This window comes from Acanthopagrus latus, chromosome 3 (genome assembly GCF_904848185.1).
Source record: "Acanthopagrus latus isolate v.2019 chromosome 3, fAcaLat1.1, whole genome shotgun sequence".
In the NCBI taxonomy this organism is placed as follows: Eukaryota; Metazoa; Chordata; class Actinopteri; order Spariformes; family Sparidae; genus Acanthopagrus; species Acanthopagrus latus.
Window position 1 is genome coordinate 21,543,625 of NC_051041.1, and position 17,811 is coordinate 21,561,435.

Genomic DNA, 17,811 nt, shown 5'->3' on the forward strand with positions numbered 1-17,811 from the left:
TAATGTTTACAAGATAAAGGTCAACATTTATATTATATATTTTTGATAACTCACAGAATTAGCGTTAATGCATTACAGCTAGGGTTGCAGCAATATACCAGTTTTAAGGTATACTGTTGTAGGAAAATTGACTTTATCTTACCAAGTTTTTATTGCGTTATTTTACCGCTCTGAGGGGAACATCATGACATCATGAGCATTCATACACCACCAAACATGTACCGATAGCATATTCTCATTCTCTGTTGTTCCATATCTTAATAGTTCAGTTACTTATTGGCATCATGTATAATGTAAACGGTCCAACTTTTATTCTTAGTCGGTGCGTCAGTTTTTCCACTGAACAGTTATCCAAGACAACTTCAAACCACTCGTCTTTCCCTCGAGGCTCAACTTTATGCCAATGTCTTGTAACGGCCTTTCTGGAATGTTTCCTTGATGTATATCTATTTTTGTCACAGCTAGCTCAGTGTTCCCTTGGTACATCACAGCACAATTGTTTGGCATAGCATATCCCATTATATCTTTAATGATTGTATTCACATTATCCTGGAAAGGCGCAAGTTTATCGCGGCTCGAGAAGACATGTATGGTGTGGTTGGCCTCTAGTTTGCCACAGAGGCACCAACCTGTTTTTTTTTTTTGTTTTGTATTGTTTTGTTTTTTTTAACTTTTGTTTAAAACATTACATTAAATTTACTTTCAAATATTAGCACATAATAATGACTTGAACATTTGTGTAATACATAGATACCATGGTATTTTCTGTGATGGCTGTTGCACTTGGAAAACCTCCCACTGTGGAGACCTGTGATACAGCTGACTAAAAACCCAAATGTAATCTAAAAATGCCAGACCTGGAAACAGCATTGATTGAGCCGATGACTGAGGTTTCTGTGACGGGACATTTATAATTGGGTCATTGTGGCAATGACACAGCGCTGATCAAACATTTAGAATAACAACATGATACAATGGCCATCACAATAGGCCAGAAAGCACTCCATCAGTCCAATAACCATCATTATGGCCGACCTAATCATCATTATTGACTGTCAGTAATTTGAGGTCAGTGTTATATAAGCACGCTGCCAACTTGACCAGATGCTCTATAGGCTGAAGGACATCTGCTCACTGGGATTATCTCGCCGCCCATAAACACGCATACACACTCCACGCCCTCCAATCAAATCACACACATGCGGAATTAGGAGAGGTGTCCAGTGTGACTAATCTTATCACACAGCACAGATCGGTACATTGTAGACACATCTGTCACACCTAAATAAATCACTCCCACACCGTTTCCCTGAGTCATACGCAGAGTGACATTGGCTCTGGTTGTGTGAGTGCCCATGCGCAGGAAAGAAAGGGGTCAATAAAAATGTAATTGACGGATCTCTTTAACATACGCTCCTGAATCGCTAAGGACTAAACATATGCAGACGCACACAAAATATATGCAGCGGCAGATTTAGAGTCAATTGGTTTTGGCCGCATGATGCAATCAAACCTTTTATTCTAATCCTGGCCCGGTCACCACATTAGCGCTGATGAGAACCTTGTTTCCGTACATCCCCCTAACCCCCAGGGGCTCGGCTCAATCTACATCTATCTGTAGAATTATCCACCATGTATCCTAAGTGTTAGCCTACATTGCAGTTATATACAATCTGCACAAAAAAAAATAAATACAGGGATTGAGAAAATCCCCCAGTTTTATGTGACTCAATCCTATACATCTCAGTCCAAAACATGCTGGGTTCGGTATGCGCCTGCCATTTGTATTAGCCTGAGTGTTCCCATAGGAGAAGCGGGGATTTGGGAAATGCGATGGATTTTAAGGATGGTGGTATTGAGGGTAGCTCGGGAAGGAATAAAGTAAAGCGTTCATAATGAGAAAGGGAGCATAAATATAATTAAAGTGAAATATTGGGACAGTTGAAATTTAATTACAAAATTTCACTTTGATTGCAACGCTTTTGTGAGGCAATCCTCCCGAGAGACAACAAAATTACACCATTTCATTCTACTTGAAATGAGCATCCCAATCATTTCCTGGTGACTTATCATTATGACAAGTTGTGAAGAGGGACACAGCCCGCTGATTCTGGAATCTGGGGCTTTCTCATTGGACAGTGGATGGTAAATGGGGTCATGGGATCTGCCACAGATGGTGCAGATGGGGGTACCTCAACCCCCCCCCCCCAACTCCCTCCAACCAAGCCCTGTACCCCCCGTGACCATTCTGTCATTGCTCTCAGGCCCCCTGATGCTGCAATCACACCGCGCCCCAAAATAAAACCTTAATGGCAGGCATCATGAGATATTGATCGGGAGGGCTGACCATTTAATCATACAGGAAACGGACAGAAGACACTGTCAAGTAGTGTTCAATACTTCCATTCAAAATGTCTGATTGGTTTTTGTCAGGCAACAAAATGTCCCAAGAAGAAGGGTTTACTTAATCGTTTTTTCCACGGAACAACGGATTAGAAATGCTGGGGTGCAACGCTCATTCAGTGTGTTTGTGTTGGGAGAATGTGCGAGTGTAGGCACAGCATGCAGCACTCCTCAGATGTCTCCCACAACTGAACCACTGCTTTGTAACAGGAGCTGGCTCAATCCCCCAGAATAAATCAACACCTACTTCCAAATGTGCACCGTAGCAGGTGTTTAGATACAAAACGCTAAACTTTGATACCAAATGTCAAGTTCTATTTTCCCTTGACAGACAGTTTTACTTTTTTTAATTATAGGAGGGAGCCTGGAGGCACCAAATACTCATTACTTGACAGCTAAAACTCTGTTATTACCATGATTAAAAACAGAACCATTTTGCACATTGGGAATATAGTTTTTCGACGTTCAATAAATCATTTTGTAGCTGCTGAAAATCATGCTGTGACCCCCCTCCAGTAATGTATTATTTGAAAAAGAGTAGCACATCCAAAAGTGTTGGCAACACAATGTAGTTAACTTTTAGTTGCAATTTCGACAGGAAGTATGTTGGCAGGTTGTTAATCATGCTGCAAGCTGCATCTGGGTCTGTGAGCAGAGTCTCAGAGAGACGGTCTCTTGAGTTCCTCACCTCGTTTTTTAACTGGGAGCAGCCTCATCGGTTACACCCCATCACCCCTTCTTCTGCTCTTGGTCATTTTCAGCTCTACCCTAATGCCCTTCCCCCGCTATGGTACCATCTGCCAGGGTTCCCCCGGACTGGGTTTCTGATACCCACACTGCGGAGCTGATACTGATTTTTTTGGGATGCCTACCAGGATCAGGGGGAGCTCAGTTATCACCAGGGTGGAAAGGAGCCAGAGTATTTTCAAATGTAACTCGTTGAATAATGGATTTATTTTGACCACACCAGAGGTGAACTGTTCCAACGGTCGTCTCTGTTCTGGCTGAAATTCTTTCTGTTTTGCTGACTTTTAGTTAGTCAAATTATAAGTATGTTTTAAAGTGAGTTAACAAGACAATTAAATTCATCTTGGTTCAGCAAAAAAATTAAATAAACTTGAGCTCAGTATGTGTACGGTTAAGTTTTTTCTCTTTTGTACAGAAAATAAGAATAAGAAGAAATTTGTGGGGCTATTATAACGGACTGTCGCTTTTTGAGCTACAAAGTTACGAGACAGGCCAGTGCAGGGCTAGCTCATTAGCATGCAAACATCAGTGGATATCTCTGCAAGACAATACATCGACGCCTTTGACATAACGTCAAAATACACATGACATTTTGTCGATCATTGTAGTTAATATTAATGAAATGAGATGTCTGTCCAATGATACTAAAAAAACAACTCCAACCTGAGTCACAGCCTGTTCACTCTGCTGCCATCTGGCAAAAGATACAGAAATATCCACTGCTGTACCACCAGACTACGAAGAAGCTTGATTCCTCACGCTGTGACACTCCTCAATTCATCATTAACACTCCTCTCTATTAATAGGTTGTCCTGTTTTTGTCTTTTTCTGTGATGAAGTGCAATGGGACTCAAAATCGGGTTCGTTCTGCAACCCCAGTGTTCTAAAATATGATAATAATGGACCTTTAACATGAATTTTAGAGTATTGTTTTACTAAAATTATTATTGCATACATATTGCTTTTGCACCTTTAAAGCTTGGGGAAAGGGGATGAAAGGATGTGATAATTACCACTGAATTTATCTCGTCCTCTAGATCACAATCCCTGTTTCATCATTAATCACGGCTGCCAACTAGATAATTAACCTGAGCATGATTTCTTTTCATGGCTTGAATGAGGAATCGCATTTTTAAGGTTTCATTTTCAACCATCCATACTGAATTATTTATTTGTGTTCAAAGTAGTTCTGTTTGTGCATTTTAACCTTGCTGGATGAAGCAAATTCTGAAGACGTTACACTTGAATGAAGCAGATTTTTTTTTTGTTTTTTTTTTACTTGTTTATCCTCCATAGTGGGGATCAAGCAATGTCTTTGTAAGAATACGCTGCAAGAAAAGTGTAGGACAGAATCACCATTCTCATTTGGCATGAATATGATGCCATTAATCTTCATTAATCTTCTTGGTCTTAAACGATGATGGTGTACCTCGTAAGCTGTAGGTATCGCCAACTGGACTCCCTTTAACCCCCATGCATCAGACATAAATCTTATAGTCGGCCATTCCCTCTTTCTGTGTGTTTCCCTTGCCTGTACTGACTTGCTAATTTAGCAGAAGACGGATACGTCACTCAGAACAAGACACCAACAACAAACCTACGTGCAGCTGCCGGGATGAAGATGACCCCCGCGCTGCATCATGCTAACTAGTGCAGATGAGGGCTCACATCAGCTTTGACCCTTATCAGAATAGGGGTCGAAACACACAGCTTGGATTTCGACCCCCATCTTTCACAGCATAGTTGCTTGATGAAGTTATCAATCCACAGTCTGTATGGAGAGGAGCGATGATTATAGCAACCAGTACGTTTCTCAGGCATGTGGGTATTGTATCCTCATCTGCCTAATTGATATTTAATCAAGGGGCTCTATGTAATACTTTGTTGCAATCTACATGTATTTATCACTTTTTTATTGGCCGTAAGTGAACTGATTATAAAAATGCAATCTCCCAATCTCTCTCAGTTGTTACCAGCCTGCGGACGATTTGTTTGAGTCGAGGACTCAGGTTGGATTTTCCACAGCAGTCCAAAAGACGTGACTATATGCACGTTCTCGAGTGCCTCATCTCAGTGCCTCTCTCTACTCCGGTAACAGAGATCAACAGTGGTGAACTTTAGTTTAGAAATGGAGTCGGCTGACATAAACTAACTTTCGACCTCCAGCACAACACAGAACTTCTACTGAGCCCTTTTAATTTAGTAACCGATTAAGTGTTTAATATGTTTTTACCAATAGTACAAGCATCTGAAGAGTTTACTTCCACTTTTTCTGCGTTTAAGGGGGGATTCACAATTGAAACTCATATTAGATTGTAAAACCATTAAAATACACCATTCATCCATACTGTGGAATCCATTCAAAATGTCATTAAAATTCACTCTAAGTGCTTCCCACAGACAAAAAAACTGACTGTGGCACTGATCAATTTCCCAATAAATGTGAAATCAATCAAACTGCATTGTATCCATCACACCAGAGGCCCTGACATGCTGATAAATGACTTTTTAATAAAAGACCAACACGGGCAGACTGATACATTGGACCAATACTGCCGTCCACCCACCAATCATTTCCCCAATTCTAAAGCTCTGCTGCCCCCTTCCACCGTCTCCACCCACCACTTCATCACTCTCCCCTGAAAATCCTCTCCCCCCGTCTTCACCGGTGTCCTCCAAAGCTAAACCCTTATCATCGTCACTATCATCGTCCTCACCACAGAGCCCCCTCACACTCCCCTCTCTACGCTTAGTGGGAAATGTTGATCTGATTACGGCATTAGGTCCGCTCCAAACAAACAAGTACAGCAGGAGGCTGTACACTCTTTTTTATTTTCTCATCAAGTAAAGTGCTCTTCAAAAGCAGAATGAATAACATTTGGATGTCGTCCGCTTATTGTAAAGCATAAGAACCTTTACCAGGAAACATAACGTCGCTAACGTCCAAACTCCAGGGACTTGATGACGATAAGTCACTAATCCTGTGTTTAGGTATGTGACTTCAATCAGGTCGCAGTGGTGTGTGTGTGTGTGTGTGTGATACAGCGCTGTACTTGCCAGAATTTGAGTCACAGTGCCTGAATATGGAAAAAATTTACAGGAAAACACACACACACATACACACAAGCACACACAAACACAAACACAAACAGGTGTCCTGCCTAAAACTTACATTGCTTGCAAAGATTAAAGCGGAAAAAGCAGCAGGAAAGGGGAAAAGACCTCGAACATAAACAACAAACGGTCGATGCTGATTCTGTTATAGTTTGGATTGGGGACAGATTAGTGGAATATTAGGATGGGATTAACTGGCCAGGTTAAGCTATTTGATCGCCAACTAAATATGGCTTAGGAGCCGCAGACGAGCTGATGTCACATGGAATTAATCCAGCCATGACTTTGGTATGATTTAGAAAACTCTTCAGTAATCCAGTCATGATTTTAACATGTCGTCAAACTGGTATTGGCAAGGAGGGGCTGTGTGTTTGCGTGTCTGAGTGATTGATGTCTGAACATGTGTGTATGTGTACACCACTCTGAAAACAAGATGCAGTGCAGTGTGGAACCTTTTCAGTTACCATGCCTGGGTACGCACATGGCGGGCCTAAATGGTTCACTTTATAACCATTTCATAGGAAAATCAATTAAGCAAATGCCAATAAACATTCAATGAAATACTGAAAAAGCAGATTTCTTCTGGAATGTTTTTGATTTGTTTGAGCACACTTTTAAGCAGAAATGCCAAATTCACTTTTTCCGGTTTCCTCAATATTTGTTAAACTTCATGGCCAAAAGCTTGACTATGTCACCAGCTTGGTCTTTGATAGTGGCTATAACCTAATGACTTTAAGGTAAATTCTAGTCTACGTTTAAGCAGCCGTTGTCAAATCTTTTTTTTTCTTTTTTTTTAATAACATAAGCAATGTTACACACTAACTAACTCAGGGACAGCCTAACCAACACAGCGTCTTCTTTGCCATCTTACTGATGTTAAGATAGATTAGACGTTAGATGAGATACTTTTTCAAAATAAAGTCTTTTTGTAAAAACTATTTATTTTGTCAACTTTAGATGATGAATGCTGACAAGATACATTTTAAAATGAAAATAAAAATGACAATATTACCCCACACGGCATTCAGCTTCACTAGTTTACGCATATGTTAGCATTAATGCTGACAGGCTACTTTCCCTAAACTATCTCTCGAAAGTTTTTCTACATTTATTTACACTTTTTTCACATCAAAACATTGCTCGATGACACACTTAATTTATTTAGACTAGTTTATGTTCAATTTGAAGCTGGGAGTTAGCACAATGCTGGCAAATGTAACTACTTTGGGAGCTAACTGTTAGCTTTAACTGACACCTAACTAACACAAGATTATTTAATTCATGCCCATTTCTCATGTGAACATGTCCGCGCTAACGAAAGACAGATGTTTGGGTGTAACCTTCCGTGTACCCATTCTTGATTAGACATTCTCTGACGTGGAGGATAGAACCCTGGGGTTCCTTACAGAACCTTCTGAGTGGAGTGATGTGGTGTTTGTGGTGAGTATAGTCAAGTTTGTTTGTTTCAAGTGGGATTAAAGAGCTAATCCTGCTGTGAATTTAACATTTCAGTTTCACGTTATGAGTGTGAATCCATACATGGTGTTTATCTGTGTGTGTGCGCTTGAGGGTGTGAGGACATGGTGTGAGTACAGCATGTGGAGGGGCTGACAGTGGAGGAAGGGCTACTTCTTACGAGAAAACGCGTGTGTTTCTATCTGTCAATGATTATGATTATTGGAAAATGTGCTGTGTTCATGCGGGAGGGGTGTGTGTGCTGTTTTTGTTTTTCTATATTCACATCTGTGTCAAAGCCCCCTGGACCTCCCCCCGTCATACAAACACACGTGCGCACACGCTCACACACACGCACACACACACAAACACAGATACCAGCTCCAAAATCCCCTGAAAGCTTTTGATCCTGCAGAAATGTGGAACTCCCCCTTTCCTCTCTCTCTCTCTCTCTCTCTCTCTGAAGTGGGATTAAAACTCGCTCGCTCACATCCATGGTGCTCCTGATTGGGGAGTCGTTCCTTCTTTCCTATATCAAAAATAAAAGAAACTTTGACAGATCCAGAATCAGGGGAAAAGCATGGTTACGATATGGATTTGTGTGTGTGTGTTTGTGTATACATGTATAGGTGCTGCACTGTGCTATAGGTGTCTGTCACAGCTGTCTCCTCTATCGCCGGCATTCCCGTCTTCAAAAGGGAGAGCCAAGCAGGAGCGTGCGGGAATGCCGGGAGATCGTCGTTTCCCTGATGTTCCCCAGAGGGCCTTCCTCCTGCATCCCACTCCCACCGGCTTCACCTTCGCACAGATACACGCCGCAGATGCAGTGCGAGCAACATCCCAGGGTTTGGATGATGAAAGTGAGCGAGGGGTGACCTAAAAATGTCACCACAGGAAAACGTGAGGGAAAAAAATAACGCGCTAATGCGGGCAAGACGGAAAGAAACAAGGTGAATATGCAGGAAAGAGAGTCGGGGGGAAGGGGGGGAACAGAGGTGCTAAATTTGACGCCATTAAAGTTGTTTGGTTTTTTTTTTCCTGCAAATTATCCTCCTGGTGCTACGTAGCATTTCCTTACACCACCTCCCCCAACACACACACACACACACACACACACACACACACACACACACACACACACATACATGTAGAACACTTTTGCCGGAGCCACTTTTTCTTTTGCTGACTTTACATTTAAATGAGAGAGGGGATTATCCTAATGTCTGACGCTCGGGGCACAAGCGTGGCGCTCACACACTCACCACGCTGCGCGAGCGGGACAGGACGGTGGTGTTCACTGCGTTACCATGGCGACAGACAGCCAATGAAGGCACAGCGGGGTAAATCTTGAGTCAAAACATTTGACGCGTGCGGAGCGAGGTGAGGAAGGTGAATGGGGTTTTTTTTTTGGAGGGGTGATTGAGAGTTTTTTTCTTTTTTTTTGCGGTGTGTGCAAAATTAGGGCGGGTTTGCACCACCCTTCACACATATACACACACACACACACACATCACAGTCGGATACACGCAGCCCGGCCTTATCTCCACCTTACCTCCCCTCCTCTTCCTTCCATGTCTCTCTCTCTCTCTCTCCCTCCATTTCTTTCTCTTCCTCTCCTGGGCAGAGAGATGGAGCAGAAAGTGGCGTGTAATTACATCCTAATCTTTGGCTGGTATCTGCTCCGCTACAGGGGCTGTCGGTATGGAGAGCTGTCACACACACACACACACACACACACACAGTCACACATCTTCCACAGAGATTTTGTCCAGAAGTCTACACTTTAAATCTGTGGTTAAACGGCTGTGTACGTGTTTGAATTCGCTGCTCGACTGATGGAAGTCTCAGACGAAGACGTTCTAGGGGACAGATGGGCGACTGACTTCACTTGAGCTTGCATGTGCTAGTGATAGTTATATAATTGTGCTTTTAACATACACCAGCTCTTCCATAATTCCATAAAGACGAGGAACCGATAAAGTCGTGTTCCGTTAAAGCTGAGCGTCTTGAATGTGTACAGGCTTATTATCAGCCTGTTTTATAAGCCATCGAGTGCAGAGCTGCGTCTTATCTGCCCTGACTTCTAAGTCTTCCCTGAGTGATGGAGATCTCAGAGCCAAAAGAGGTCACACAGCGAGGCTGTATGTCTTCCACCCAGAGGAGCAAATGTCTTACACTTTCACGCGCACACACACACACAAACTTCCAGCTATAGACGGTTCACCCCCACCCCCCCAACGCCACCCCAACTCCAATGATGTACAGATCTATAGCTGAGGAGTCCTGCATTATACATGCAAAGATAATTTGTTGTGTGCACACATGCAACACACGCGTGCTAACATGCACTTAACTCTGGTTAAAGTGCAGTGAAGTTGATAAAAGTAGGCCAGGGCTTGCTGGGGCCAGAGAGTGTAAACAAGTCCTGATCAGTTTGGTTCCCTTCCAGTGGAAGGACTCTGAATTAAACATAACATAGTCTGGATCTGTTTATGCAGAGGCCAGGCACTGACCCGAGGCTATGTTCAATCAATCTGGCCGCGGATTAAATCAAAGGACCACTTCAAGGAATATACACCACTGCTGGTTATACTGCCAGGTGAATCACCACGGGGATATCTTATCTGAAAATACAGCGAGATGTCAACATGTGTAAGTTTGTAATTAGCATCCTGATGAGCCACTGACGTCACGGTGAACGTACTGCGAGGATGAGAGAACATCAGAAGGCTTGAGCACAAACATAAACACATTATTAGATATTGCGTGTGCCAGTTTTGTTTTGTTTTGTTTTGTTTTTGTTTTTGCAGTTTTCTTGTACTTCAGGTCAGTACGCAAACTGACAGTGCTATCAAGGGATTCATTAACACGTTCGTCTCAGGAGTTATCACAGTGCAATTAAGGCAGGTCGCAGCTCATCTTTTAACTGAGAGGTTCACTGCGAGGTACCCGCGCCGCCATCTGGCTTTTGTGAAATACACATCGGAGGCTGGCGAGGGCAACGTAAAAAAGGTGGAAATGAAGTGAGGTGAAGTTTTGAGTCGGAACACTATTTTACTTCATTTCACGCTGACTTTATTTAAGTGAAGTGGAGACGCCTATGATGCGTTACAGTACAGCGGGAGGCACAGGTGCAAACGAAATGAGTGATGACTGGAGATAACGTAGCTGCTTCAGTTTCAGGGTCCTGGTACCGTGCACGCTGGCTCCCTGTCACACCGTGATGACTTAATGGGGCATTTGAATCGAAAAGGCCTGTTTACTGTTTTAGAGCCGAACAATTGGCTGTTTTAAATCATAATCGTGCTTCAAGAAAGTGCTATTTTTAAATTGCAGGAGCCGTAATTATAATTAGGCTACGGCACGCATTATTAACAATGTCTTAACAAGCTGTGGTGTGAACTGTGACTGTGATTTACTCAGCCGTGGCTAATTAACATTAATTCCAGGAGTTGATTAAACTACAAAATGGGACTCGGTTTATGCTATTATGTGGCTCATATTCTCTCTGCGTGTCAGTAGCCAAATTTATATCCAAATGTAACGCATATTTTGCACTAAATCGACAAAAGGAAATGAATCCGCGCTTCTGTACACTAGTGTTTTTATAGATATTAGGATATGGGTGCATTAAGATGGTGGCTGTTGGGGTTAATGGTCCATTAACCCTTAAAGAAGGTGTGTCTTTAAAAAAAGATGGAAAACCAGTGACAGAAATATGGCATTTATGGCTGTTTCAGGAGCTAATTTGAGAACATTAGCTTAATCAGCTATGGTTCAGAGCTGTTAAGAGTGGGGGGGGTTTCATCCAGAGAGTCTACCAAAACTTTTTAGTCACACTGTCAGAGACATGAATTAGAACCGTTTGTCCATTTAATCAGCACTACTGAGTGGCATCTTGTAATAACCTACAATGTTTTTGCTCATTTTTTCAACAGAAAACTAGCTGCAGTTAGGGGAGACCCAGGTCAGTTTTGACAATTTCTTTTTTTTATTACATCTACAATTTTGGATTCAATGTCATGACTCAAAAACCTCTTGAACTATTTTATGTGGGGAACTTGTATCTGTTTCCTTCATGTTAACAGTTATCAAAAGTTCTTTTCACAATAAAGGTCATAGTCCCTAATTGAATAAAACACGATAAGTCAAATGATACATCTGCCCCCACATGCAGGGGCAGAATTACATATAAATACCAAGGAGCACAATACACCCACACAGGAATATAGATATAGTTAAAACAATTTAATATCATTTAATGATTGATTACAGTTTAAGTCTTGACATAAAAACTTGACAGTTTACGGTTTGTCAGTTAGCAGAGAGGGAGTATACGTCACTGCAGTATACATATGGATTAAATCTGAACACAAAACTCGTTACATTCTTAGAAAAAACTTTATGTTGCATTATAATTGCCCCCAACTGTACCACTCATGATATAAGACATGGACCTCCTGGCTAGAAACAACAAAGATAACATGTGCAAACAGATGAGATGTTACAACTGCCCCTTGCACAATCTGTTGCTTTATATAATAGTTAAGTAAAATTTTAAGGTAGAGAAATGAAATGCACTTGTTCACTGTTTTTTCCTCCTCAAACAGGAATGAATTTAGCTGCTGCCTTGTCCGAAAATCATTATTTCTTAATTAATGGATAACAACTAGGTGGAAATCTACAGCTTATCTATAAACTTAGCTTAAGTTTAGGCCAAACCTAACTCTGGCTTTCACATCTAACATTAGATATACTTACGTAGGCTATAGTTAACTGTCTTTATGGCAGTTATGCAGGATGTTTTACTGTGTTCTCCAAGTTATAACTCAGTTTCAACCAAAACAGTAGTGGCTGACTTTTGCCTTTATTGGGCAAGTCTCGTATTTGGCTTATCCTCATACCATCAGTTCTTTTTAACAGCTGGCAGACATGAGACTCCTCCAATCACTCTCATCTCGGGGCTACGCGATGCACAAAGTGTGAGTGCCCTGCCGTGGCTTCATCCTATTTGCCTCCGTCTCCACGTCTGATTCAATGTTGCTACAGTGAAAACACGACACTGACACGGTGAACTTAAGAATGAGGCTAAAACTCACAATGGCTCGTCAGTTTACATCCAGCTATGTCTGGGGCCAAGTTTATCCTCGCTGAGAAAACACAGAAGAAAAATCTCTCAGACATACATAAACACAGACACTGAGAGCAAGATCAATTTATACCACACTATACACACACACTCTCTCACACACACACAGTACTTTCTCCTCCCGGCTACAGAATTCTTTGGGTCAATGTGAGGTCACCTGGGCTGGATCATCGACCTCTTGATGAGTGTGTTTCCTGGGCCGACCTTGGCTCTGTCCCCATTGCTGGTTCTGTCTCTCTCTGCTCAACACCGCCCTGGGCCTTAGTCCTATCTCTCTGGAATGGCAATGAGCCCAGCTATTTTTAAGCTTTGTTATGCATTTGGAGGCAGACCTAAAGACCCCTGCTCTGATTCACGCGGGCCCGGACATTATTCTGCACTAAAAGAGCCAGATACCTCAGAGGGGATGAAAGCGCTTTTATCTACTGTAAAAGGGGGTGAGAAAGTCCGAGCTTTAAAACTGCATTAGAGAGCGAGCGAAGAGTAAAAGTGCGTTTTTACAGAGGCTGCTCCGGTGCAAGCAGGGCCAAGTGTTGATTAAGCACACCACGAATACAGTGGGACTAAGAGACCGCACAGATAAGAGCCTTCCAAATATAACAACACACACATTCATGCTCGCAAACACTTCACGCAAGGACATCGGCAGAGCAGACAATATCTACCTCTGCAGCACTGACAGTGTTTCCATGCCAAGGAATTACAAATTATATCTATTTAACTCTCAGGGCCACAGAGAGCCTTTGTTGAGCCAACAAAGATGAACCAGAGAGCAGCGTGGGACAACAGGCAAGGCTGATTATTCAATACCAACTTATTTCCTGCAAGGACAAAGTACTTCCTTCACATGCAACAGTGCCTTTATTTAAAAATATGAAATCCATTTTCCAATAAAGTCAAAAATACACAACAGTAAAAAAGGGAATGCAAAGGATATAGGTAGGGTTGTTGGCTGGGTGGCGACTGGGGGCAGATAAGGTATACGCTTCAAGGCTTTACAGAGGCTAATTGGTGGAAATATGTTGGTTGGTTGGTTGATTGGTTGGGTGGTTTGCCATTGGAATTACACAAAAACTACTGAACAGATTTCTACAAAGTTTGGATGTAGGATGGGTCTTGGCTCGGAATAGACACCATTAAGTTTTGGTGTGAATCTGGATAAAAGGACGGATTCAGGAGTGTGCTCTCACTTTCTTTAACATTCAGAGATCGGGATAGTGACATTTTGGTTACTTTCTGAGGGAATAATGCATGGACCTTGACTTTTAAAAAAAAGAGCTTATTTAGGTGGCTGATATCTAAGTGATTTGATTTGGACAAAAGGAACTGTATGTGCGCTACTGAGTGCCACTCTAGTTTTGTAACCGTTCAATCTTATATACTGGAATCAAACGCCACCCAGGCCATATTAATGTGTGTGCCTTCCATTCAGACACTCGGACATGAACAATGCCTCCCTGTGTTGTGCTGATAAACACTCTCCGCCTCTCGTCCATACTCTCTTAAAATATACCATGTGAGAACGTCAGCGCTGACGCCCCAAGCCGCATTCCCTAAAGCAGCAGTGCATTCCACACAAGTCACCCAGGGTCAGTGTGTACGCTGAGTCTCTCCGTGGCCTCGTGGTGAATGGGGAATTTGGCATAGCTTAGTTTATTTATTCATTGTTCGAGTCAGTTGAACTTGTTGCTCTTGAACTGAGGTGACAGGCTGCAGTGTCACAGAATGCTGTAAAGTGCTGATAGTGGGTGCATTTTTCATATGGCTGTTTAGCTTGATACGCAGCAGAGCATCGAGTCATCTCATCTCCACACCATCACGCTGAGGATGATTGGGTTCGACATTTGTGTAAGCAAATGACACACTGACGGCTTAAAGGAGGAAAGGTTGGATAAGACCATTTGAAAGTGACTGGATGCCAAATTTATGCGGCACAATATAAAGCAAATCTGTAAATACTGCTGACCTGCTCTTGGAAAAACACACCAAACTTCAGCAAAATCAGTGATGATAGTCAGAGGATCCTGTATTTAACCTCAACATCATCGTTTATCTAGTTTCTATACATAATCTGTGATGCATGACTGCAGTGACGTGGTTGTTGGTTGAGATCGGCCAGTCACTTAAACTGGTCTAACAGAAAAAAAAGATGGTGCAAGAAGTATGCAAATCCTTTACTAAAAGAAGTATTTCTGAGCTAGGAAGATGGCCCTTGCATAAAACTAGGAGGCCTATGTAGTAGAAGGGTTTTTTCTTTTTTCCTTTTTAAATTGTGTTTCATGACCAGAGAAAAAGTGCTGTTGTCTTCTAATAGGTTGAAAACTGAGAACAGCCAGAAGGCACAGCGCCTGAACAGTGACATACAGTATTGTACCGTGCTGGGGCAGACCCCATGACCACGTGTCATGTATTTTAAAAGTGGATAGGGTTTCCCATGATCCCATCCTGACACACACATGTTAAACAGAAGTCGTAAAGGTAGAGGTTTCATAACACCAGTGTGTGTGTTTTCTGTTTGCAGGAAATGAGACCATTAACAACAGTGTTTTTTTAACTGTCTGTGGCTGGAATCCACTTGTAGAGATAATGGACTTGGTAGTGAAAGTTATTAGCTGCAGCAAACATGGTTAGAGCTGTAGGAAAAGACCTGCGGAGGAAGTTAAAACTCAGCTCACTTTATTTAAATGCACTCACTTACAAGGCCAGTCCATAAGCAAGAAAAGAAGATGTATCACAAAGCTTCTGTTTTGGCTTTCATACTTTTGTTCTTTGCCATGTTGCGCTACAGTTACTGCAACTCCTGCCTGCCTGTACTGGTTCACATGCTCGGCGTGAGGGAACGGCTGCAGTTCCATGCAGGACGAAGACTCTCACTGCCAGTTGTCGTGATTTTGTATTCATTTTGCATCCATTCCTCTCGCTACATGACTATGATTACATGGGAGTGATCTGAGGCGTGAACGTGCGGAGTGCAGTGCTCACTTGGTTCTGTCGGATGAGTAAAGTGTTTTTGTTTTAAGGTGAAAAGATTTGCAGAGGTGGAATGAGTGTAGGTGAGAGAGTGCACTGATTTTGGTATTTGGTATACCGTTTAAAAAATGGTACATAAAGGGTGGCTTTGAGGTTAATTTGTTAGATATATATATAATAAGTGTCTTATAGATCAAACCACATGCAGTGCCATCAACGTACGTGTCTCGATTCGATGCAACTACGTGTGTGATTTAGAAATTTGTGCCTTTGGCAACTGGTTTTGTGGTATAAAAAAAAAGAAAAATACTCACCATTACACACAGAAATAAGCACAGAAGTTGTATCACACTTGATACATCCTTATACCTAAATGACTGAATAGACAGCATTTCCCAAATCGACATAAGCATTGCGGCGAAACTAGAACACGCTATGCTGGCAGTTTGGATAGGTTTGGGAATCAAAGTCACTTGGTTAGGTTTAGGAAAACAGTGCAGTTTGGGCTAACGTCGCTACACTATTCTGTACCTTCAAATACAAACGTCTTACGTTACCTCACTCACGCTGTGTATTTTACATTACTTCACTACGTTAGTAAGTTAAAAGAACCCAACACTGACCTCTGGTTCCAAACTGTACACGAACAGCCATCTACTGAAGTACAGTCCTGTGCTTGTTCAACCACCTACCTATATAGACGTATAGGACATGTTCGTTCACCTGACACCAAAACATCAGTGTATAATTGCAAACTAGCTAGTGTTGTAGGTACAGTTAGCTGGTGTGGGACATGTGAACGAAGAATGGTAAAATTTGCCCAAAAAGCAGGAGGTGAAAATGAGTCTCATATTTGGAGAAACCGCTGTTTCCATTTTGTATCGCCCGATTTTATTAAGTTTGAACAGTGCCTAAACAAGCTCAGCCTCTATCCGACCACTCTGTTGCCTCTCGTCTGACCCGTTCGGCAGAAAAGTCGCACTGAACAAACCGCTTCGACGTGCTGCCAACTCCACAGCGTGTACATTCTGTGCTTGCGCGAGATGCAATAAGCCTCCTTAAAAGCGGGTGGCGCTAGTCTCGTGTCAGTACTCCAAAACATGAAAAATGACGGAACAGAGAGCATACAAAAACAAAGCGCACACAGTATTCCACCCCTCCCATACACTGTGCTGATTCGCTAGCACACCGCCAATCAGAATGGTCATACAGCTAGCACACAACCAATCAGAGAACCCAATGGCTCAGATGGCCAACAGCCACAACTTCTCAGACTTCGCATGTTGAATCAGGCAGACACTGTCCATACGTTTCCAAAAGCCTCCAGCACAGCTGAACACACCGAACAGATTTGTTCCCGACCTCGTCCGACTCTCCCCAAATGCTTGAGATGCCCGACGGTTGGCCCAGTGTGTTTCAGGCTTAACACACAGGGGTTCAACCGATCAGTTTCCTTTGAAGAAGTACAGGCAGTTTGTGCCAGCAGCTACAGGCGTGGTTTATGGTGTGACCAGTGAGACAAATCACTGTTTGTTTGCAAACAGCAATGGTGACTAGTAAGAGGTTAGCGTATAGCACGGTTATGTCACAAGAGAAGAGTTTACTTGACTGAAAGAGACGGACACTAAAGGCTTTTTTAGATGGAGAGATTTCGCTCATCTCCCAACTGACTTCGGTAAAAGTTTGATTTACTAGCGCTTTCCCACTGTTGATCTGATTGGTCAAAGTTAGCCTGTAGAAAGATGATAGACATATGCTTCACGCAATCACCTGCCAAGTATTTTTTAAAAGTGGCCCCCCCTTTTCCTGAATGGTTTCTCCCAGCTCCTTTCCAGATGGTTTTGTGAAACAAACCATCTGGCGCACCAAGTTAAACGCAGAACTCTGTAAAAAAAAAAAAGTGTGATAGTGTATCCAAACTCAACATATTTGTTTGTGAGGAAACTTCTGCTAGTTTACGCGGAACACGTTGC

General features: G+C 42.4%; 1 long non-coding RNA gene across 1 annotated transcript; it reads right to left on the reverse strand.

The window, feature by feature from the left end:
• Positions 1-7,357: 7,357 nt before the first annotated feature.
• On the reverse strand, positions 7,358-8,660 carry LOC119017112. Its single transcript, XR_005074342.1, has 2 exons — positions 8,341-8,660; positions 7,358-8,248 (listed from the first exon to the last, which is right to left on the reverse strand). It is a non-coding gene; the product is annotated as an uncharacterized LOC119017112 (long non-coding RNA).
• Positions 8,661-17,811: the final 9,151 nt, after the last annotated feature.